Below are 27,151 nucleotides of genomic sequence, written 5' to 3' on the forward strand. Positions count from 1 at the left end.
AAATACCACCAAAACTTCCAGGACACAAATGTTTGGTCTTTTAGCTTGGCTAAACTGCATCAGCAAAGTTTTTATTGATGGTGGTAAATTTTGAAAATAGCCTGTTGAGTCATCTCATTTACCTCATTTGTGAGAAGCAATGGGTGCACAGAAGAAATTGTGAGAGACTGAATGTATTTCATTCTCAAAATATCTTATCAAAAGTCACCTAAATTTTTCCAAAATATAGTTCAAGGTGTCAGCAATAAAGAACAAATAAGGAGCACAATATTAGATTTTACATAGTGTCTTCCAAAATGTGTGGTAAATATTACTTCATTTATTCTCATAATAATTTTTTTTTCACAGAAGTAGAGTGTATCACTATTTCTCACAAAAAAAAAATTCTCTTGTCCTGGTTTGTTGCCTTAAAACAATAATTCCAACAATTACTGACACATTGTTAACATATCAGATCCTTCCTGATAATCTACACCCCCAAATAGATACTCCCTATACAGATCCCTCTAAAACAAAGTAGGACCATGATAGATTTACAGAGGGTGTTCCAAATTGTGTGACAAATGTTAGTTCATTTGTACTTATAAAAATTTTGTCACAAAACTACAGTGGATCACTAGCCTCCATAAAGAAAAATAATTTTTTCTTGGTTTGTTGGTTTAAAACAATAATTCAAATAATCCATGATACATTTTACCAAAACAGATTCTTCCCAATAATCCACCCCCAAAAAATAAATTAACTCCTCTATAATTTGTAAATCACCACATTGTAAAAATTGTGGAACAAACTACTTTTTAGCCATAATATTTATTATATATAAAGAAGCAAAATTCAGTCCTCTCCTTTTTAAGTTGACATGGAGTAAACCTAACAAATAAACAAAGGTAGAATGTTGATTAGGAGAAGATAAAGATGAGTAAATTACCTTAGACAAATAAACAAAAGGATAGAAAATAAGGAAAGAGACATATAAGAACCAAGAGGGCAAAAAGAGAAGTAATGAGAAAATGTAACTTGATACAGAAGGGGGAGGTGTAGTGTATGGAGAATCCCTCCCTGCAATACTTGTTAATTGTAAAGGTTAAAAAGCCTCTAGAAGCAAGGAATGCAGTTTAAGGCATGTGGGAGGACCTGAGGGATGAGAGGTATAGAGGCACAGGGAGTCCTACATGGAGGTGGGGTAGGAAGTGGTGTCTGAACTAGGTACCATATCTCCCTCCTTAGTGCTCTTAAAGGCCAGCATACCTCCCTCCTTCTTCTTGGGCCAATCCCATTATACCAGGTTCCTAGAGGACCTCCCCTTCCCCCAGATCTTTAGGGGGGTATAAATATGTACTATCTAACAATGAAGTTCTCTTTCACTTCACCCATACCTCCTAGTGGTCTGTCTCTGTGGGATCTGGATTGGTGCCTGAAGATGGGTAAGTGTGGCCCAGCCCTGCTGTCTGTGGACAGGCATTAAGATTAGCTCAAAGGGAAGCTACCAGGTTAGAGTAGTCCACAGGGGTGTAAGAGTTAATAAATCCTTATGCAAATTTTAAAAATCTATCATAAAAGTGCATATGTTTTTCTTGTTTAATAATCTTTCTCCATTCAACATTTTAATGCCTTTGCAATGATAGGAAAATAAAAGTTGAATTATATGATAATGGTAATAAAATCAGTAGTCATTATTCAGAATTTTCTATAGAATTGTAATGCTAATGAAGAGGTCAATTTTTAGAAATGTTTGACCTCGCCAAATGAAAGATGAGTAAATCAGATTGCATTGCCCCTTCAAATTTTTGCGCTTGAATATATATCCTAAGAAATTCAACTCCTTCAAAATGACAGATCTACAGTATGCCAATAACTTTAGTTTAAATTCTAAAGTTTATTTTGCTATAATAAGCTAGGGTGAGTATTTAAGAGCATTAACACTTTACAAGCATAACATATAAATAATTGAATTATTGAAATGAGAAGGTGATTTTTTTTACTTGTCAAAACAAAGTTAGAATTAACTATCACTGACTAATAGAATGAATTGGGTAAGTTATTTTAAGGTCTGATGCTCATCCTCCTTATTAGTGAAATGAAGGGTTTATACAAGATGATCTCCAAAGTTCCTTTCAGCTTTCACATAAAATGACACTATAAGTTCCTACTATAAAATTCCACAGAATGGAGTTAAATAGGGGTTCTATGATGATTCAACCTAGAGAAAACATTTATTAAGTGCCTGCTATGTTTCCAGCAGTCTATAAGGCATTAACTGGTCAAAGAGTAAAATGATACCTACTCACAAGTTTTTATTCTAATGGTGGAGAAAACAAGTACACTATAAAATATATAGTTTAAATATTAAATTAATAAGTCCAAATTTATATAAAGTACTTTAATATAAAGTGATTTGAGAGAGAAGGCACTAGCAGTTGCTTAAATTAGGGGAGATTCATGCAGAAAATGGTGAATGATATGTTTTAAAAGAAGAAAAAAGACTTTCAGATAGATATATTACATATTGTATTTCACAAATGCTTGGCAATTATTATCAAGATACAAAAATAGAAGACAGAGTGTTGTATATGAGGAATGGATAGAAGGTCAGTTTGTGTGGATTTCAGAGTGTGCAATGAGGAGTAATGTTCAATGAGCCTGGAAAGAGAAGTTGGAGCCAAATTTTGTAGGGCTCTAAAAAGTGAAATAGAGAAGTACTTATTTTATCCTAGAGTCAATATGAATTGATTAATAGGGGACTGCATGGTCACAATGACATTTAAAGAAAATAACATTGCCAGCCACATGGATGATAGACTAAAGTGAAGAGAAAATTGAGACAATTAGAAAACAAATAGAAGGCTACTATAAAAATGTAGTTAAGAGGGGATGGGGGTACAGGGGAGAATGTGTGAAAGAAGGTAGTACCTTTGTGAATGGAGTAAAATAATTACATACAACACGTGTGAAGGTAAATGTATAATGATTTATCAGCTCATTGAATGTTGCAAACAACATTCCTTTTCAAAGAAAACTGATCACATCACAGAATGTTTCTTGAATTATACCTGAGTTGGACTTATTAAATGAGGCAGTTTCATAAAGCTATTAATCTCATTTTGACTATTATAGTCATTGAAGTCCAGTGGCAGAACAAAAATCTAGACGATTGGTGATGATCTAATATTCATTGGATGCCCTTACCATATTTTAACTTTGGGTACCATGTCACAGGAAATAGAGGAAATTAACCAGAAAATGGGATGACTAATATCCATGTCATGGTAAGATTGTTTGAAAAATTGCATTGTATCATTGAATCAATATCAGAGAAGGTCCTGGGAATATTTTCTCTGTGATCATTTCTATGTCTTTTGGAAAAAAGAACTATGATTATTTTTGTTTAGAAAAAGAGTACATAGAAAAAATCGGTAGAAATCACAGAGATTTTTTTTATAGTAAAAACAATAAAATCAAAGAAACAATGAAAAGAAATAAAAATATATATCTCATGTCTACTAATCAAAACTCCTTATTATAGTCTAAAAATAGGCAGAGATAACATGGCCTAAGAACCCAAAAAGGGACTTTTGTTTGTATGTACTTTGACACACACAGCCTGTGCTGTATTTAATTGCTGTAGGCATTATGTTCGTTCAATATAAAATTATTAATTTAAACTTCTTTACTCCTGAGATTCCTTTAGCTTTTAGAACTATGATCCTATGTTCCTCTGCTCTGTGAAGTTATTTCTAGCATTGGTATTCCCTACATATATTCAGTCTTTTTTTTTTGTTAGTTTAATTGATCAATTGATTGTCTAATTGATTTGTGGATTTTTTATGGGTATAATTAAAAACCTTCAGGTTCCTTCCCTACTCTTTTCCTTCTCTTCACCCCCAAAACTCTCCCTCCTAGTAGAACCATATTTCTTTTTTTTTTTCCTTTCTAATTCTTAAAATTACTTTAAAAAGCACCTCAATATGACCTGTAAATCTGGAAAGCAAAAATTAAAATAGAAATGTGTAAATTTTCTTCCCCTCATTTTTTAAAGTTTACCTTGCTTTCTAAGCAATAATTTTGATTTCATATTTTAATTTTCCCCCTGCTAAACAGAGACACACATCATTAGGCATGTATACCTCTAAACTTAAGCTATTTATTATAAGATTTTTAGAAAAAATAAATAAATCTCCAGCATACACCTTCAAGGAAGTATTTGTGAAAACACATTTGATGGCTCTAAATGTATCTGTATTGATGGACTTTTCAACTACTTAATGCTTTAAGGTAATTAAACCACAAAACCTCATTGAAGTAATGTTTAGGGCTGACTTAAACCCTTAAAAGCATTAGCTCTTAACTGCCAAGTTGCTCTGAGTCTCAGGCTGCATGAAATTGAATCATATTTGAAAGGTTTTACAAGCTAGTGGCAAAAATCATATAACCCCTACAGTTTTAAATCCCTCATCCAATACAAGTGATATCTAGAATGAGGAAATAATTATGAAAAGAAGGAAAGCTTTGAACTTGATTGTGTATCTTGTGTTTTCTTGCCATCGTTAGCTAATTAACTCCACTTAACTTACATAGTTCCCTCTAAACTAGAAATATTTTGGTGCAAGACACTTATTTTCACTTTAAGTATTCAAAAAGGGGAATTAAGATACTCATTTATCCATGCAGTTCTTAACTTATTAATAGTTATGAATGTTTATAATAACAATAACTGACATTTATAAACTGTTTTAAAGTAGTTACAACCAATACATAATATACTTTCCAAACCTTGAAATGTTATATAAATAGGAGCTATTCTTATTATTTGACTTTGCAAAATATTTTAAATGTTAAGCTTGTTTTTTGTTGTTGATTTTATATTACAACCATTTTATATTACTCCAAATCTTTGAGAGATCTTTGTTTTTTTTACCAAAACATAACAATTAAGTAAAACTAAAAAAACAGAGACCCTCCTCTCAAAATGCATGAAACATTATATACCTGTATTATCCCTCATTTTAAATTTTCATTGAAATAAACATGAATATATTTCCTTTGCCTCCTCTTCTGAAAAAAAAAAAAGAAAAGAAAAGAAAAAAGAAGGATTTCATGTAATAAATATGATATGAATAGAAAAACAATTTCCCTCATTGGCTATATAGAAACATATTCATTTCTCATTCTGCAAAATATATGAATGGTATGTTTCATCTGAACCTCAAAATTAGTATAGATAATTACCATTTTACAGATGAGTTGAGTGAGGCTCAAAATGTTTTAATTATTTACCCATGCTTATAGAACTTGCAAGAGAGTGAGGTAAGAAATTGAAAGAAGTTCTCCCTTTCTGTCAATTCAGCATCCTTTACATTATCCCTCGCTGTGTTTGCAGTTTATCTCTGCATGAATATAGTTCAGAAAATACTCAGGCTTACATTCCCAGGAAATTCAGAGAATCCAATCCCTTTTAAAGTAAGTCTTATGTTCTGCAAAATCAAGAAGTATACCTTATACTGACAGATCTTTCCAGGATGGCATTACAAATGAACATTGATTATTGTAATATATGCAGAATTAAAGAATCTGAATTGGAATGTGTTTCAGGAAACATCAAATCAAACATGAACTCAGAACATTTTATATGTGTTTTTCCATGTTTTATTAGAAAATAAGGATACACCCACTGTTTCCTAATATTATTCATTGATACAAAGTTCCTTTGTATACTTAAAACCCCTATTGTCATGACAAGTCTAATATGCATCTTTTCAATTTAGTAATAATAATATTACCTAGAACTTATATAGCTTTTAAAATTACATATTATCTGATTTGATCCATATAACTCTGTGAAGCAAATGTTATTTTAATTTATTTATTTTTTTGGTATGAGAAACTGAGGCTTAGAAAGGTTAAGCAATTTGCTCAGGATCATATATTTAAGTAAGTATTGGAATGGCATTTGAACTCAGGTCTCCCTTACTTCAGGTGTAGCATTCCATTCACTATATTACCTGGTTACTTTCCCCTAGTTGCTCTTAGTTTTGCTCTTTGAGGGAAAAACAAAAAAATAAAACTATATCTTCTTTTCTTTTTTTCAAACATTAGAAATAATTATCATGTTTCCCTCCATTTATTTTTGGCTTTTTTTACTTCAGGCTAACTAGAATGACAAGATTCTAATTTTAGAACTGGAAGATAATATGATACATTAAGTCTCATTTTACAGGTGAAGAAACTGAGATCCAGGAGGGAAAGTGGCTATCTAATACTCCATCACAATAAGTAGCAGTGAACCAGAATCTCTGACAAAACTACTTCGGAAATTGTTTTTTGTTTTTGTTTTTGTTTTTGTTTTTGTTTTTTTGCTCCAGGAAGGTCAATATAGGGAAACTTCATCATCTTTCAAGCTTTAGTGATCACATGGTATCATTACTCTCAGCCCCTCTTTTTGTAAGTTGGAGCCATGATCTTCCAAAAGAGGCTTGGGACAGACATCACTTTATTTTCCAGTTCAATGCTGTACTTTTGGACTTCTCTGACTTCTCACATCGATTAACCCCTCTCTCCATCTACATTTTCTGCTTACTTTTGTGTATTGTACTTACCATCCTATTATATTGTAAGCTTCTTAAGTGGAAAGACTGTATTTTCTTTCTTCTCCTTCACCTCCTTATTTGTATCCTACTACTCAGCACAGTGCTAGAACATAATAGCCACTTAACATATTTTATTGAATATTTATTTATGTCTTATCCAGAAAGTGTTGCTTTTATGTTTGTTTGTTTATTATTCCTTTAAAATGTACCCTCTTGATTTAATCATCTCTTTGTGGTACAACACAATTCATATGTGACATTGCCCTGATATGAATAGTAAGGAAAAAATGATTTGTAATTTTAAAAGTGTCAATACTTGTAAGCCACAACTACCCCTAGTGCAAAACCAAACCAAATAAACAAAAATAAAATAAAATAAAACACAAGCTGAACTTTTAATGTAAAAGGAAAATTCTACATGTTTGTGCTACCACTTCAAGAAAACAAAGTTGTTATTGTTTCTTAATTAAATGGTAAAGACTGATAAAATTAAAAAAGGCTTATCAATGGAAAGAGGTATAAGCCTGGAAAGGATAAGACTTAATCTCAAATGAAGTATTGTATAAGGATACATTATCTCTGTTTTGGACTATTTTTTATAATCTTTTTTGTAAGGCTAAAATCAATAAGACCTAAAAGAAGGATTTAGTGGAGTGATATAATTTTTCTCCTTTGAATAGATGACAAAATGGGGAAAATACCCTATATTAATTAATTCTATTCAATTGAATTAATTCAATATTCCTTAATTATGTTTGACACTATTGTATTTTTTGTTATCCAAAAAGCATATTAAAATGGACTTTAGCCATGCAAAATCATTCATTTTAACACAAACTTGCTTGCACAGAGGTCAATTTTTGATGTGCTAGGACAGCAAGATAAAGTTATCTAGGTTTAGAATTGCCTCATATAGGAATGCAATGAAATTTGTGGTTAGCAAAGCTTGAAGATTATGATTTTATAGAAGGCTTTCCTAGCTATAAGATACATTCAGCATATGTTAAAAGAAATTTACATTTTAAACATTTTTCTCATTTGTTACATTTGTACAAATTTGGGTTTCAGGCAAATGAACTGACTAAGGAAACAGAAATATCATTAGTAGCTGTGGAGTTAAATTCCAAGAAGGGCAATATTCTGGGCTCCTTCTGGAAACTACCTGCATGAGCTCAATTTGTGGTCAGATATGATATAACTTCAGTTAGGAATAAACCAATTGCAAAAATGTTAGCCATCTTCTCAGATGAGAGCCAATATGTTGATGTAGGAAAATGTTGCCAGCAAACTGAAATGCATTACAGAGAGAAATTCATAACATTACTAAATCACATATTGAAAGCTGAAATATTTAGTATGGCTGCCTCAGCTTAGCCTTGTAAGGCTGTCTATGTTTCGAATTTAGAAATTATAGTAAACATTTTAAAATTTGATTAAAAAAAAGATGTGGTTAGCCAAGATCCTGTCCCTTTCATTTTTAAACACACTCTGTAAGGTAAATTTAATCCAGTCCATTTCTCACTAGATAATACTGAACTCATTAAAATTCAGTTTGGGAATGCGGCAGGGTTTCAATTTTGTTCAGAAGTGTCCTTCCTTTCAGTATATTTCTTTAGCTAAATGCAGTGCGTATATTTCTTTCCAAAGAATAAACAAATTCCAAAATCTGAAAGTTTGAGTTGTGTTCAAAACTCCCAACTCATGATTATTGAACAGATTCTACACTTGGCAGGATATTCCTCTCCTTTCCTAATACCAGCTGCTTTCCTAGTCTACCAGCATTTCCAAATATTTTATCAATAAATAAATCAGAGTAGATTTCCTTCCTTTTACATATTTGTATTTCCAGTCTGACATTTTCTATTCTTCTGTGACATATAATAATTGGAAAAAAAGGGTTTGGCATATGAAAAAACACAAAAATCTTCTGGCAAATAGCTAATTTATCATTTTGATCTGCTTCCCAAATCTTCCTCCTATGTCTCGCCCTTTATCATTATACCATTTCCTCCCCTCTTGTATAAATTCTTAAGTCTTTGCTCTTCTCTTTAGTCTCATTATTTTTTCTCATTCTATCTCCTAAATCAAATTTTATTGTAGGAAATTTAAAATGCAGTCCTACATGGAGATGAATAGATAAAATATTAAATGATTACAATGTGCCAGAAAGTGCTCGGAAGAACAGATTTGTACAAGTATGACAGTGTCAAAAGAAGGTCTGGAGACATAAAAAGAAGACCAAGAAAAGGAGTTGAAAGCACAAGGAACAAATGTGGGAAGGCTTGGAAGCCTGAGTTTCTTGCAAGATAAGGTAAAAGAACATCTCTAGGATTAGGAGAAAGAGGAAGGAGAAGTAGAGGATGAAGATATGGTGAAAAAGTAGGCTGACAATTGCCAGGAGTTGGCATGAATCCCTGATTCTATTTTTTTTTTCTTTTAAAAATGAATAACACAAACTATAATTATTGGATGTTAATAGGATTTAGCTTTCTTTATGGATATTGGAACAATTTTCTCTATTGCTGTTTCTGCCAAAAAAAAAGTCTTCATTCTCATTCTTAGGTAGACACCCCCCCAACCCACCAATGGGTTTACATCTTATTGGTTGTTCTTATGCTGTTTTAATCTGTCTGCTGAATAATTTTATTAGGATGTAGTCACTGCACATGCTACAACTATTTGGAATCACAACTATGAGTTGAGTGCCACATAGATGCCAAAGGTGCCCCTGAAAAGGGCTGGGCAAGATCTCATACTAGAAGTCCCAGTACTTGAACACTTCATACACTACTCTATAATCTACCTCCTCAATGTTGTTCCCTATTACTTCAATTTTATACATATAAAATTGAATATATACACACATATATATATATATATGCATATATGCATAAAGTTGAGAAATTTCTTATTTCTTTTCCTGTCAATGCAATGTTGAAATATGGAAATAATAGTAAAATTTAAGAATCTTGCAATTGGTAAATGGCTTGACCTAATAATATGAAAATAATCATGAATGGTTCAAAATAACTTAGGAGGTCTAGAATAGAGATTTCCAAGGATCATTGGTTTGTCTTATGCCATATAACCTATTTTTAATTTGCTTAGATAAAAGCATGGATGACCTTTTCATTAAACTTTTGTGATTTCTAGTTCTTGATTTAAAATTTTCTATGATTGGAAAGCTGAGCTCCTTACTACATGAAATGAAGGGTGCCAAAATCATTGGTCCAATTCCTATGTGGCTCTTTCAGCTTAAATCCATCAATCAATAGTGATCAACAACTATCTCCTCACTCTGTGTATCCTTCTGTGACTAAAAACAGGAATTCTTAAATGTATGTTTATTGTAAATGTGTCTTGTTCAATTTTTTTATCTGTGGTAGCCTATTGGAAAGACAAAAATAATCATAGTAAAATAAAATGTATGAGAAGTAATAAAGATTTAATTAACAGTGGGGAAAGAAATATCAAGATAATCAGTTAGGACCAAAAAAAAGATATGGTCAATTTGGATATTAAGAGATAAGAATCTTAAAGTCCACTAATGGTATTAAAATATATAATTCAGCTATTAAGAAATTTCTAACAAAGCCATTTAAATGAATTTAAGTAGCTGGTAAATACATGAATAAATAAAAATAATTTATCAAGAACATATTATTTGCAAAAGTACTGTGTTAAGTTACAGATAGGCAAATAGATACCCATCACTTAACATATTGCTTTTGTTCTTTTGATAAAGGATGGGTATACAAATGGAAAGGCAGCTATGCAATCCAGTGGATAGAGGGCCAGACTTGAAGTCAGCAAGACTTATGTTCCTAAGTTCAAAAATGACCTCAGACACTTCTCAGCTCTGTGAAAATGCACAAATCACTTAGCCTTCTTTGCCTCAATTTCCTCCTATGTAAACTAATTTTTAGAAGGACATAGCAAACCATTCCTGTACCTTTCTCAAGAAAATTCCAGTCACAAACCTTAACCTGCAGAAAATACCCCCAAACAGCATACAATCACAATATTAAACCTGTTCTTTTTTCTTTCTTTTTCTTTTATGTAGAAAGGATCTATATGGGACTATAATTTAAGCATAAAGACCCAGTGGTCTTTAGGTTGTAGCAATAAGGTAGAGAATAATATACTTTCTTCAATGTCATTTTCAATGATAAAACTACATACATTTTCAATGTCAAACCATTTTATTCTACCCAATGACTTTGGTAGGAATAAATTACTTTTCTGGATTTCCACTTATTGTGGCTTCGAATGGGTTTGGAAGTGCAGCAAATTCAGAGGAAATTTCCATTTATAGTCTCAATCAGGATTGCTCTACTGTACAATGACTTTAGTAGTTTGGATAAGAAACAGGGATGGGAAGGAGATTTTATTGTGCTTCAGAATTATGGCTTTTATTGTCTTAGGGTAGAATTTGAGCAATAATATTGTTAGTGATAGCAGGGATAGTCTACATTTCTAGAGGCTGCTTTGCTGGGTAAAGGGGATGAGGGGTTAAGAAGGAAACAGATAATGGTTGAGCAATGCTGGCAAAATTCTGCCCTAGTCTACCATTGTCCATGATTAAAAGAAGAATGGAGGGGTTAGTCAATGAGTTCTCTAAGTCATTTCCAAAATATTTTTATTTGTTTAGGTTATACATGTACACTTATTTTTAACATATTTCCATATGAGTCATGTTGGGAGAGAAAGAAAAATTAAAAGAAAGAGAGAGAGAAGGAAGGAAGGAAGGAAGGAAGGAAGGAAAAGAGGGAGGAAGGGAAGAAAGAAAAAGAAAGAAAGAAAGAAAGAAAGAAAGAAAGAAAGAAAGAAAGAAAGAAAGAAAGAAAGAAAGAAAGAAAGAAAGAAAGAAAAAATAAACAGAAGCACAAAAAGGTGAAAACAGCATGCTTCCATAGTTCTCTCTGAATATGGATGGCATTTTCTATCCAAACTTTATTGGAATTTCATTGGATCACTGAATTGCTCAGAAGAGCTAATTGATCATCATAATTGATCATCACCCAATCTTGCTGTTGATATGTACAATGTTTTCCTGGTTTTGCTCACTTCATTCAGGATCAGTTCATGTAAGTCTTTCTAGGGTTTTCTGAAATCAGCCTGTTTACCATTCCTTATAGAACAACACTATTCCATTTCTTTCATATATCATAACTTATTAAACTATTATATAATTGATAAATATCTGCTCATTTTCCAATTCTTTGTCACTACAAATAGAGCTGCTATGAAACTTTTTGCATATTTAGGGTTTTTTTCTCTTTTTTATTATCTCTGTCACTCCAAATTCTAATGAAATCTTAGAATACATAATAATCATCATCTTCTCTCCCCTATCTTCCATATGACTCAAAAGTCAGTCAATAAACATTTATTAAGCACCAATTAAATTCCAAGAAATATGCCAAAAATATATACATATGTGTGCTTATACACATATAAGATAAACTGGAATGAATCAATAGAAAAAAGGCACTAGTATTAAAAGAAATCAGGAAAAGCTTTCTACAAAAGATGGAATTTTGACTGGCATTTGAAGGAAGTCAGGAAAGTCAGGAATTGAAGAATAAAAAGAATGTGGACACAAAGTAAAACTGCCTGAAGTCCTAAGATGAAATGTCTTTTTCAATTAACAGAAAGGAGACTGGTAAAACTAAATTACAAAGTATGTTGGGACAGGAGAGTATAGCATAAAAATACTAGAAAGGGAAGTGGTAATACGTTTTTATCACTTTTGAATACTAACCAAATTTTTTTTTTTAATTTGATCTTGGAGGTAGTTGGGTGTACCTAGAATTTATTGGGTAGGTGTATAATCAAACATTATCAAACTTGAGCTTCAAGGGGAAATAAAAACACAAACAAAACAAAACAAAAAATAAAAACAATACTTAGGGAGGTAAAGTTTTGGATTGAAATAGGGAGAGACTTATGGCAGGGAGACGAATGGGGAAAATATTTCAATAGTCATTTAGAATAGTCATTTAGAATCCTCTATAATCTGATTCCAATTTATGTTTAAAAACTCATTCCATAATGTTACACTTCAAGCATTCTAGTCCAAATAACCCACTAGCTTTCCTTTGTAAAAAATATCCCTTATTTCTATTTTTATAAGTTTTCCCTCACATGTGGAATATTCATCCTCTAAGAATGCAGTTTAAAGATTATTTCAAAGCACAACACATGCATCAATAATAATTCATTCTTTCTTGAAATTATTTATTATTTATTTCTGCACATGCTGAATTCTCCCAGTAAATGTAATATCCCTTGGGGTAGGAATTGTCTTTTTTCTTTTTCAAACTTTCTGTCTTAATTAACTAGCACACCATCTTATGAATAGAAAGCACATAATAAATGTTTGTCAAATTGAAGGCTTAGATTTGTTCTCCTTGTCACTGAGGATTAAAGATGGAAATTATAGAGAACCAGATTTCAGCTGGATATAAAGAAGAAAAAAAAAAAACACTATATGATAAGAATCGTTTAGAAGTTGAATGGGGCAATCTTATAAAGTATTCAAATGGAGACAAACTGAACATCCATCAATGATGTTATGGGGAATTCTTGTTCAAATTTTAGATAATCTTAAAAGTTCTTTCCAATTAGAAATATTGTGATTCTGTCAAATGGTTTTTCTTCCTCATTGTAAAAAAGAATTGAGATATAATTCTATATAATTAAATAATAGAAATATGAAACAATAGAGTGGAACTGGGTTTCTGAAGAAGTTGGTTGAAAGAAAAAGAAAATAAACAAACCAAAAAAAAAAAAAAAAAAGAATCTCAGATCTTAGAAGGTGAAGGGATAAAAAAAAGGCTCTTTCTCTACTAGGCCCAAGGGCAACTGAGTGGTCATAACTTCTAAAAAAGTTGAAATTGGCTTTTCTTGAACTCTCTGACTCTCTAAGCTTCCACCCCAAGTGAAGATATCATACACAAAACTCATATGTATTCTTTCTTCACATGGAGATTGTGTTCTTGCTAGAAAAGAATTACTTGTAGAAAGGAAATGGTTAATATACAAAACACTCAAAAGCATTATAAAGAAATTCTTGAAATCTATTATTCTTTCCAAGCACTTAAAGACTTTTGAAAATCATGATATTACTACTGAAAAGATATTTCACATGAAGCTCAGATCTGTGCTGTTCCCAGCATCTTGCTGACTCTACTCCACATAGGAAAAGCCCTTCTTCTTCATGTCTACTTCCCTACCTTCTAAGAAGCTTTCTTTCAACTTCTTCTTCTTACTTCTTTCAACTCAAAGCTGAAATTTCACTTTCTATAAGATTACTTTCCCGATCCCCTTAAATACTATATTTTTTTCTCTATTCATCATTTCCAATTAATATTATGTAGAGCTTCTTTGAATTCAAGTCTTTACATGTTTCCTCCATTAGAATGTGATTTTTTGAATGCAGAGACTGTGTTTTTTCTTTCTTTTGAGTACCAGTACTTAGTAAGGCTTCTGGTAAATACTAGGCACTCAATAAATGCTCATTCATTGACTAACAACTTGCAACAACTTACAAAGAGCAAATATTCTGGACAATTAGGTACAGTTTTATTTTTCATCATCATTTCAGCTGTAAGCATCCTATTGGAAATGTCCATTCTTTCCTTAGGATGACATCATCTCATAAAATACTTCCTTCTCACCAGGCAATAGAAATTGAATTCTGGAACCTTAAATTCTGAAGTTTCCAAGCTGATGAATATCCATTTCTTTCTTTTATCTCTGTATGTATTTATATGAGAGTGTTCCCTGAATGTAAGGGAGTTTGCTCGCATCTCCTATTCCTAGTAGACCCTTCCTATAAATCCTTTAATAAACACTAACTGAAGCATGGATGATACATTGTTAATGAAAAAGTCCACCATTTGAGAACAGGAACAAAAATAAACCCAATCTTTCATAATTGTTCCAGAATCCTGCATTTCTAATTGAAACAACAGATGCATTATAATATCTGACAAGAAAATTATTGGGGAAGAGTTAGTATCCTTCTCAAGAAATCAACTATTGTTGTGTACAAATGGCAATGCATCAGGAGTAATACATTCCTCTAAGATGCTGGTCCACTGGTATTAGTGGGACCTAGGGGGAATAGCCCTGAAAAAGGTATTACAATTGGAATATTGACAGTTCCTAAATGTGTAGATGAAGTTGACATTCTTCAGTCCCTTCCCTCTCACTTTCGCTGTCTTGCTGGCTATATTCCATCTTTCAGTAAATAAACTTCAATCATATTTTTCTCCAATTTCCCTATTCACCAGCAATTAGTAATATTTGGTAAAAGTCAAGGATGCCACTTAAGGAAATAACATAATAGTTATTTTATTTAATGGTCTTCTTGAGGGAAAAAATAAGTATTTCTAAGGTACTACAAATTATTAACTTCTTCTGAGGTAGAGAGACACCTTCAAATAATGCCTGATATTTCTCTTGTTTCCTCAAGAATGACTGAGGTGTGAATAACAATCATAGAATCATATTTGTCATTTACCAACAAAGATGCCATAAAAACCTGCAAAATTCATTCTTTGGGATGTTCTCATTAAGGAGAAGGCTTATGCTTATGATAGGAACATATGAGTATTATTTATCAAATGTCAAAAAATAGAATTACAGCACTTACCACTGATTCTGTTTATTAAGTTGCTCAGCATTGAGCAGTTAATAGTCAGGTAAGACAAACACACACACACACACACACACACACACACACACACACACAACTTGAGTGTGCAAAATGATTTGGAATAGTACCTATTATGATGCCCAAACTGTTTTTTTTTTTTTTTAATATCCATGGAGTCATTTCTTTATTAGTCACCCTTCAAGGAAGGAGACTTTCAGAAAAGTTTTCCATCTCTCTAGCCTCTCCCATAATGTAAATACAGGATTGTGATTCACAATTTATGGCATTCTCACTGTGTATCTGGGGCATACAGGGAAAGCTCTATCTCATCTTTGGCTGTGTTTTAAAAAAGAAAGTACATCATAAAAAGGAAAATGGTTCATGTTATTTGCCCCCAAACCATCTTATCCTGGCTCTGCATTCATTATACACACACACACACACACACACACACACACACACACACACACACACACAAAAGCACCACACTTTGTAGCAAGAAAGTTATTAGGGGAAGACTCTATATCTTCCCAGAGAAATCAACACATGTACAAATGATATCAAAAATATATATTTACCTTAAAGATCATGATGTCCAGAACAGAGAAACAAGCATAGAAATAGATATAGGAGTAAGAAACAAGGAGGTAAGTGAAGGAATCAGAGCATTTGAGTAAGTAAAGGTCAGGGGCATAAGAAATGGGACTGACATTGGTCCATATGTTTCTATATCCAGTACAGATCAAGAAGTTTTTATTAAATCTCTATAATAACATTTTCCCTGCTTAATTATTTGTTTTTCTTCTTCTGTGAGGAGGGAGATTCCTCCAGGATCTAACTTTCTGGACAATTAAGAACAGTTTTATGAAGAAAAGATAATTTGTTGTAATTCTAATTAGATACAAAAAGATCCACAGATTGAATGTTTTGGGGGAAAATGGCTAAACTTGTTAAAGTTACTTGTTAAAACAATAACTAGTGGTTTAAATTTAAATTCTGGAAGCCAAGATTGAAACATTCAAAGGAATCATAAATTTCATTTATCTCAGGCTCTTACACTTAAACTTGAAATGGAAAGTAATTTCTTTAAATAATGGAATCTCAGATTTGGAAAGGATCTCAGAATCCAAACCAAATATCTAAATGAATATCTAAATGAATCTCTTAGCAACAGCCCAGATCAATGACATCTCTCTTCTACTTCAAGACTTTCAGTAATTCAGTCAAGCCACATTTATAAATACTTACTGTGCAGTTGGCTTTGTGATAAACCCTGGGGATATAAACAAAGATTTAAAAAAAAAAAAAAAAGAAAAAAAAAAAGAAAAAAAAACAATCTTTCTTCTCAGAGTTCCCAGTCTCATGTGGGAAAAAACTTAAAAACAACTATGTACAAACAAGATATAGACAGGATAATTTGAGGAGAGTACCAAGGGAAGGCACAAAGGATAAGGAGAGTGAAGGAGGGGAAAACTTAAGGGAAGACAGATAAACTAGGAAATAGAAATAAGGAGTAGCTGGTATAGAGAAGAACCAATGAAAATGCTGTAGGTAGAAAGGAGTATTGTGTGCAAGGAACATTGAGAAGAACAGTGGAAATAATGTTTAAAATTATTAGAAACACAGAGTGAGGTCAAGTTATGAAGAGTTTTATTAATCACATTTATTTGATCCAAGACTTAACTGAGAACTAATGGAGCTTATTGAATGGGACAGAGGAGATGATACCATCAGATATTTAGGCTATAAAAAAAATCTGACAATTTGTAAGCTGAGAAGGGGATGGAGTGGGGAGAAACTTCAAATAGAGAGAGTAACCAGGCATGAAAGAATTAGGGTCTGTACCAGCCTACTTCCTGTAGCAGAGGAGCTAAAGGGACAAATACAATAAATATTACAAAGGTAAAAATATCAAGATTAGACGGGAAAGCTAATAATTCATTAAACCACATATGTTAAACTTTGAACTCTGATGGATGGTATAGGTTCAATCTTAGGGGCCTCTGTCTAACAAAATTCTTATAGATCATTTTGTTTCTATGTAGCCTTTTCCTAGGAACATAAGAATCTTACTTGTATTGTTCAATTTGCTCCCTCACCATCCATCTTCCATCTCCAATCACTGAGCATCAGCATAGAGCCAGGCTTATTATTATTATTATTATTATTATTATTATTATTATTATTATTATTATTATTATTATTACCAAAGGTAGTAAAGAACAAAGGGACACTTAATTCTCTGCCCTTTTAAAATGGTAATTATTTTAGTTTTTTTTTATTTGTTTTTTTCTGATGATTTTAGTCATATACTCTGAAAGAGAATTTAATGAAATAAAAAATTCAAACTCTAGCATTTAATGGAATCCTAGCATTTTGAGTTAAATCCAGGACCTCAGGAAAGTGAAATGCTATTAATTAGCATATATTTAGTTCTATAAGGTTTGCAACCTAATTTACCCATTGATCCTCACAATAATTCTGGGAATATAATTATTATCCCACTTTACTGGTGATAAAAATGAGATAAAGAGAACTTAAAGATCATAAGACTATGAGTACATACCCAATGAGTATCTGAAAACAGAATTAGAACTGAGGTCTCACTATGATAACTCTGTATGTGTCTTCTTCCCACCCTCAATCCTGCCTGCACTTTTTTTTTTTTTTTTAGCATTCTGTTAGTTTATGTTTCTTTCTTCAAGACTGACCCTGAAGCTTACATGTTAGCCACAACACATTTCAAGTTATCATAGCAACCAATGCTCCTGGCCTTATTTTTTAAGGGGTAGTAGTAGAGGAGATTAATCTCTTTTTCTGGCCTTCTCTATCTCGCTTTTCCCAGAAACCTTATTTTTCCTCTTCACCATATGAACCTGGAATGTTTTTTTCTATCTTTCCCCCCCACCCCAAAAGAGAGAAAGAGAAAAAAAAATCTCCATAGTTATTAGAACAGCTTGAGACCTTTCAGTATGTCTTCTCAGAAAATGGCTGCTACACTAATAATTGAATGCATTTTGAATTTAGTATCATTCAGTTGAATAACTGACACCATTAGCTGTTTCAGATAGATGAGCATGAAATGGGGCTTATTTTCTATTGATCTTATATTAATACAGAACAATTCTTTTTCCAGAGGGCTTTAATTTTTGTTGTGTCTTGTTTGTGTTGTTTAACAATTTCACCATTATTTTCTCTTTTTACATTAAAGGATGACTTCAATAAGCACTGAACTGTTAAGATTTGTGACTATGCCAAGGAATTTGTGTTCAAAACACACAAATTCTGCTAAAGGTTTATTTAATGTAGGAAATTCCTGAGTACAAAATTCATCTCATAAGACATACCCATAAGCTACTTTCTTTAATAACTAGCTTTTATGCAATTTATGCAATAAGTAATAGGTCAATGATACTAAAGTTCTTTATAAGGGACTAAGGCATTAAAATCAATAATAACCAAGGGCAATTGTGATTCTAGTAATGTAAAATTAGATTCAGCGGAAAGAGTTTATGAGCATATCTAGACAAATATCCCTATTTCCCAGATAATGAAATTGACAATTAGAAATCTATAAGGTGTGACTTTTTCCTGGGTGTCATTTCTGGTCATGCACTAAAGCAGGGGTTCTGAACTTTGGGTCTATCAACAAACAAAAAAATCATAGTGGTATTATGAGATGACCATTTTCATTTGTAATCTTGTTGTATTTATTAATAACATTATTCTAAGGAAGGAGTACCTGGGCTTTACTAGACTGCCACAGAGACCATCACACACACACACACACACACACACACACACACACACACACACACACACACAATACAAACATATACTCCCAAAATGTTTAAGATCCTCTATATTTAACTAATATTTATTCCCTTCTAATATGGTCTTCATTATTATTTCTCAAAGAATGAACGATTATTTTGTGATGCATGAAGCAGAGAATCTGAATTTTAAAAGTTCACAACATGTTTCTTACTGAGCTTCTCTGTCTTTAAATATTCTAAAGTTTTATGCATGTATGCTCACATATATCTATTTTTTTACCATTTTAATAATTCTATAGGAAAGAGGGAAAGCAAGCAAGTTATTTTAAGTTCTGATACCTCATTATTTCCTACCATGGCCCATAAGTTAGTTCAGATAATTTATAACAGAAACTGTTGATTTGAGTATCTCCCTATGTTATTTCAGAAAGTATGACACCAAAATAAAATGCTTTGCTATCCAAGAATTTATATATATATATATTAGCCTGGCTTAAAATTTGTATTTCCATATTCTGAGTTCTGAAAGAAAATGGATGTGGAAATCTAAGTAATAATAAATAATAAATATCATGCTGTGTTTTTATACATTGATATATATTAAAGAAATTCATATGGCAAGATTATTTAGTAGAATGACTTCATTTTAGGGGATTATTTTAATATTCTATCAAAATAATCCAGGTGAGAATCTAATGAGGCTTTGATATATAATAGTATTGCTAAGAATATATTTGGCACATTTTCCTTCCGGAAATATTTCTCTGCTTACTAGGATTTCTATATTTCTTTTTACAAAACAAATCTATGCATTATCCTAGTCTAAGCAGTAAAACAAATACACCTACACCACATTTAAATGAACTGTCACACAATTTGTTCTAGAGATTTTGTACGAAAAGATAATGCATACAGAAAAGAAGCTACCCTAAAAAAGGTACAATAATGTGTTACCTACAATCCACAGGACTTTCATCATAATGAAATAAACCACTTCTCTTCTACCTTATTTTCCACAGCATCTTTTCCCAAATTATATGTTTCCTCAATTATCAAGCAGAATCTCTTATCAAAGTTCTCATGACACAGCTTTCAGTTGATTTAGCTCGTTTCTGCCCAATTACCCCGTTTTCATCCACAGCACACCTATTGACATCTGGAAACCAAAACAGTTGAGAAGCATTCCTCTAAATTATGTCACTTGGTGATTTCACCATATTCCCTAGTTTTAATCAGAGTTGTGCTAGAGTCAGCTTTTAATAGTGATTCTTTTGTTAAATTTTCAATCTGAGCCTTTATCCCTTGAAAATAGGCAATTGTTGCAAATCAGGCCTTAAGTTAATAGTTTACCAATTTTCCAGATAATAAAGTCATAAATAAAATGCTAACAGTTCAGAAAAAAAAATTAAAAGTGTGTCATGTATTCATTGGGGGAGGTTGAAGGGGAAATAATATTACAAATTTTTAATTTTTTTATTTTCTGTTTATTAAAAAAACAGAATAGAAAAATGGACAAAAAGGAATATAAAACAAAACAAAATTTAAAAATTGTGATATGTCCATCAGAATATCAGGGAAGATTCAAAATATATTAAATTTTCTGTTCAAGAAAGATTATATAGTAGTAGAAGAAATTGTATTCATTACTTTCCATCTTTTCAATGCTCCCTTGTGAGTTGTTCTTTTGTTCTCTGTTATGAACCTTTTTTTTACTTTATTCTTTTTATTCCTTTTTCTTCTTTCCTCTCCCCCAAGCAGGCACAGTTAAGGACAGATGCATTTAATAGATACATATAAATGAACATATACATACCTGCACGTAGGGATAAAACACACACCTACACATAGATGTACACACATATGCATATACACATATACATTCACACCCATCCAAAAATTCACTCTAGATACATAACTCTATATACACATATACATAGAGCAATATTCATACATAGCTACATACTCAGACACATATATACCCATATGTAAATATGCATATTACATTAGCTGATATATGTAGATTTCTCTCTTGATTCAATCTTAAAATTTCACTTTAAGATCAATGATTACTAGCCTTTTTTTCTAATAGATTTCTTTCCTGATTCTTGTAGCATTATATATATCTATTATTTTCTTCTGTTGCAAACTCTTCTACCTTAATTTTATTCCTGAACTTGTTTTGCTATTACTTAAACTTGCCCTATCTATGGAACCCTGGATTATCTTGTTCCCCCAACTTTTGTATTCTCTATATCCATTTCTGTCTTTTTATTTCTTTATTGATTTTGGAGGGCACTATACCCTTCATGGCATATATGTAGTGTTGTCTACTTCATCCATTCCTTATATGAGTAGGTTTTCAGAACTATTACCCTCCTATTCCTTCTAATGCCTCTGTAACTATTCTTTCTCTATCTCATTTGTATAAATCTTTCCTTTGAGCTATAATATCACTGATGCCGAACTTAAACATATATTATTTATTTCCATATAAAAACATATAGAAATGTGTCCATATGAAGTTCTTTGAGATTAATCTTGAATATTTGTTCTTATATGTTGAATTTTCTATTGAGTTCAGATTGAGTTGATAGAAAGTCTTGAAAATATGTAAGTCTGTTAAATCTCCATTTGTTTTCATTGAATATTATGGGTAATTTTTGCTAGATATAATATTTTTGATATCAGGCCTAGTTCTTTTAATTGCAATTACATATAATTCCAGGATCTGTGGTATTTCTTGTGGCTACTAATAAGTCCTGTGCAATTCTAAATATAGCTACAACACATTTGAATTTTATTTATTTATTTATCCATTTATTCATTTATTTATTTATTTATTTATTCATCCATTTATTCATTCATTCATTCATTCATTTATTTACTTACTTATTTATTCATTCATTCATTCATTCATTCATTCATTAATTTATTTATTTATATTTTTTAATTTATTTTTACTTCTTTCTTGAAAAATTTTCTCTTTAATCTGGAAATTTTGAAGTTTGGCAAGAGTATTCCTATGCATTTTTCCCCAAAGGTTCTCTTTGCAGTGGTGATTGGTGGATTTTTTTTTTCTATTTCTACTTTCCTCACATATTGTATATCACTCCAGGAAAATTTCCTTTGATGATTTCTTGCATTATCATATCAAGGTTCTTATTTTTTTTCACAGTTTTAAGGTAGCCCAATTATTCATATTTTCTTTTCTTAATCTGTTCTTCAAGTATCTTATTTTTCTAATATTTTATATTGTTTAATTTTTTCATTCATATATATATATATATATATATATATATATACATATATATATATATATATATATATATATATATATATATATATATATATATAAATTTCTTTATCTCTTACAGCTTCACTGGCTTCCCCTTACTCAATTTTGATTTTAATAAAGTTAGTTTTGTCTTTAAAAATTCGTTATCTCCTTTTATACTTGGTCAACATTTTAAAAATAATTTTATTTTTCTTGAATTCTTCTATAATTTTTTTCTCTGGACAGCAGTCATTTAATATTACTCTTTCAGATAGAAGACTCTTGTTTAACTTGTATCCTCTGAAGATGAACCCTTCTTCCCAGTTCTGTTAGTAATTTCCTATTTACAAAGATATTTACTTATTTTTAATACACATTGCTTTAGGAACTATGTTGTGTGAGATAAAAATCAAAACAAAAGGGAAAAATAATGGGAGGGAAAAAAAAGAAAGAAAATATCAGTGAACATAGCATGTGTTGATTTGCATTCAATTTCTAAAGTTATTTTTCCAAATTCAGATAGTGTTTTCAATCCAAATTGTATTGGGATTATCACTGGATCACTCTGAAGAAGCCAGTATTTCATAGTTGATCATCATACATTTCTGCTGTTACTATGTACAATATTTTAATGCATTCCTGGTTCTGCTTGTTTCAGTCAGCATCAGTTGATATAAATCAGGTTGTTCATCATTTTTTTTATAGAAGAACAACAACAAAAAAACTCCATTATCTTCATATACCACAACTTATTCCACAAGTTTCCACTTAATGGGCATCTTCTCATTTTCCAATTCTTTGCTACCCCAAAAAGAGCTGCACATGTGAGTCAGCAATTCTGATCCCAGAGAAAGCAAAATTAAAATTAGATCTATTACGAGATAAGAGAGATAAGTAAGGAATTAAAGACTACCACAGAAAATGAACTAGTATTGATTCTAAATATGTAAGCACCAAGGGAACATCATGCAAATTCTTAGAGAAATTAAACAGTTACAGGAAGACAACAAATCTAGAGGAATCTCAACGTCACCCTCTCAGAATTTTTCAAATCTAAGCACAAAATAAACAAGAATGAAACTAGGGAGATTAATAGAATCCAGACAGCTTAGATATGAAAGATCTCTGGAGAAAATCGAATAGTGAAAGAAAGGAATATAGCTTCTATCTGCAGCATATCACCTATACAAAAACTGTCTATACATTAGGGCATAAAAACCTCACAATCCATTGCAGAAAGGGGGAAATGGTACCTTTTTCATACCACGATGAAACAGTGTGTGTGTGTGTGTGTGTGTATATATATATATATATATACATTCAATAAAGTGTGAGGGTACAATAGGCTAAAAAAATAAACTTTGAAATATATACTGTAATTCTAATGAATGAGTGTGTCAAGCAACAAATCAGAGAAACAATCAATAATTTCATTCTAGAGAATGACAATAATGAGACCAGATGCCAAAACCTAAAGGATATAGCTAAAACAGTTCTTAGGAGAAATTTTATATCTATAAATATTTATATGCATACAACATAGAAAGAAGAGATCAATGAACTGAGCATGCAACTGAAAAAAGAACACATTAAAAAAACCCGATTAAATGTTATATTATCTAACTCAAAGAAGAGATTAATAAAAAAGGAAATTAAGGAAAGCTTTGAACTAATTCCAAATCCAAGATTTAGTTTTATGAAAAATGTCAAAAATTTATAAATCCTTGATTAATTGATTAGGAAAAAAGAAAGAAAAAACGCCAAATTGCATGCATCAAAAATAAAATGGATGAACATACCACAATTAAAAAAAGAATTAGAAAAATAATTTAAAACAATAATTATTGTATGCCCCCAATTGAATGTCCACAAATATGATCATTTCATTGAGATGGATTAATATTTATTAAAATATAAATTGCCCAGATTAACAGGAGGAAATGAATTAAACTGCCCTATTTTAGAAAAATAATTAAATAGAACGAGTCATCAAAGAAATCTTATGAAAAATCTTCCAAGTCAAATGGATTTATAAACTAATTCTACCAAACATTTAAAGAACAATTATTTCTAATACTATGTAAAGAATTTGGAAAAATAGGTAAAGAAGGAATCTTGTCAAATTCCTTTTACAACACAAATATGATAGTGATGGCTAATCCTGGAAAAGCCAAAACACAGAAAGAAAATTACAAACTAATCTCCCTTATGAATACTGATGCATAAATGTTAAATAAATTATTAGTAAAGAAATTACAGCAATTTATCAGCAGGATAATACATTATGAACAAGTAGCATTTATACCTGGAAAGCAGGGCTGGTTCAGTATTAGGAAATTTATTGTCATAATTGGCCATATTAATAAAACAAACAAACAAACAGAAATCATATGAAAATATTAATAGATGCAGAAAAGGCTTTTGAAAAACTACGACATCCATTCCTATTAAAAACACTAGACAGCATAGGTATAAAGGATGCTTTCCTTAAAATAAGTATCAGTATTTATCTAAAACCAAAAATAAACATTATTTGTAATGGAGAGAAGCTGGACACATTCCCAATAAGATGACAGGTGAAAAATGTTCATTATCACTACTCTTATAAAATACTGTACTAGAAATGTTGCCTTTAGCAATAAAAAAGCAAAAGAAGTTAAAGGAATTAGAATAGGCAATGCGGAAATAAATCTATCATTTTGTATATGATATGATGATATGAGAGAATGCTAAAAAAAAAAAAAAATCCAAAATCTTACATAACACAATTAACTGCTTTAGTAAAGTTGCTGGCTATAAAATAAATTATCAGTATTTCTACCTATTATTGACAAAATCAAGCAGTCAGAGATAACAAGTGAAATTCCATTTAAAATAACTGGACAAAATAAAATATTTGGGTGATTTCTGCCAAAACAAACCAATAAATAATATGAACACAATTACAAAACACTTTTTTCACAAATATAGTCAGATTTCAACAGCTGTAAAAATATAAATTGCTCATGTACAGGCGAACTAATATAATTTAAAAATGGCAATTCTTCATAAATTGGGCTACTTGTTCATTGCTATAATCAAAGAGCCAAAAATTATTTTATAGAGCTAAAAAAAAATAAGAAAATTCATCTAAAAGAAAAAAAAAACAAGAATATTAAGAGAATTAATGGAAAAAATACAAAGGACAGTGGCCTAGCACTACCAAATTTAAAATTATATTATAAATCAGCAGTTATCAAAACTATTTGCTACTGGCTAAGAAATGGAATGGTGCCAGTATTTGATGTAATGTTCTGGTTTGTTTTTTGGAGGTCTTTGGACCAGCCTTCTTTCAGCTGAGTAATTACCATGAGAATAGCCAGAGACAAAGTTCAAAAGTCTTTATTGTCTCCTTCATAGTCTATCTCCCTTCCCTGGGCCTGGGCTAGCTTTCTGGAGGCCCTTCAGATGAATCTTGATCTCAGTGGGGGAAATGCAGGAGGATAGACCAGCCACCAAGATGGTGTGAGATGGAATGAATGTCTTGCCTTGGCTTGGAGACCTTGAGCTCCAGCCTCCAGTCCTCTGTCTTCTCTCAGCCTTTCTCAGAGTCTGGTCTCCACACTAGATCTGACTCTGACCTCTTAAATACTTCATTACAATTAAATCCACTCATCATACTGGGTATAAGTCAATCATTATATGACAAACCATTATTTGTTGTAAGATTAATTCAGTAATATTGAACTAGAGAACTATTAATCACCATGCTAAACTAATTAACCATTGTCTTATCAATTCCACTAAGCGTGTAAGAATCCTTATTCCAAGCACAGAGTTCTGGCCCATATCTCCCTCTTTCTTTTGTTTTAGAACATAAGTGGTCGCACCTTCTCTGACTTTTCAGGGAGGTGAGAACCCCAAAAAGGAGGTGATCACATCCTCCCTGACTTCTCAGAAAAAGTGTGTCAAAACACCAAAAAAAAAAAAAAAAAAAAAAAAAAAAAAAGGTGATCAGGCTTTCCCTGATGTCTCAGGGAGTCAAACTAGACTAGTGGGTTTCTGAAGGGTCTCACTTGAAACAGGTATACTCAATCCATCAACATGGGAGGTATTACACAAGGACACAGTAACACAGGCTAATAGTGATTTTACAAACAAAATGAATCAACATGAGGAATTATACATGTCCATAAGTCCTAGATATAGTCCAAAACCAATTATTGTCCATTACTTCATGTGTCAGGGAATCCAATGGTTCCTGTTGGTTTTGAACTTCTGCAACAGTCTCAATATCAGCCATGTTATTTCAGTGTCAAATGTTTTTTAGATCTTCTCCTTTGTTTTGAGATGTTTTTTTCTCTTTTTCTGTCTCTTTCCAATGGACAAGGTGAATATGGCTTGATGGCACCCATTTGATTCCTTCTCCATCTGTAGAGATACAAATGAACCCTACCCCCCAAGCAGTTAACATATCTGGTCCCTTCCATTCACCATTTCTGGATCTCTCCAAATAACTGGATGATTATATTAGAGCTGGTTGCACTGGACACTTCCCTCTGTAGGGTTATAAAGCCTATATTCTCCCCTTTCTCCCTTTCTGTAAACCTTTTCTTCCATCAGATTGCTTTGGTTTTGCTTGATCATATCAGAGTATTGAACCTCTAAAGACTCTCTGGGTGAAAACTTGGCTGCCATCATGCCCTACCTGGTTTTTTGTTTAAGGTCTTAGAGCTCTTCCTCACCTCTCATTTTCCCTGAGTCAATCTACATTCTGAGGCCCAATGGAGGCCTTTATTGCATTTTGGACATGGGAAATTGGGCCTTGTTCTCTCACCAGTCTTCTCACTCTATTTCTATGCATACATAGGAC

Source organism: Sminthopsis crassicaudata, chromosome 2 (genome assembly GCF_048593235.1).
Source record: "Sminthopsis crassicaudata isolate SCR6 chromosome 2, ASM4859323v1, whole genome shotgun sequence".
In the NCBI taxonomy this organism is placed as follows: Eukaryota; Metazoa; Chordata; class Mammalia; order Dasyuromorphia; family Dasyuridae; genus Sminthopsis; species Sminthopsis crassicaudata.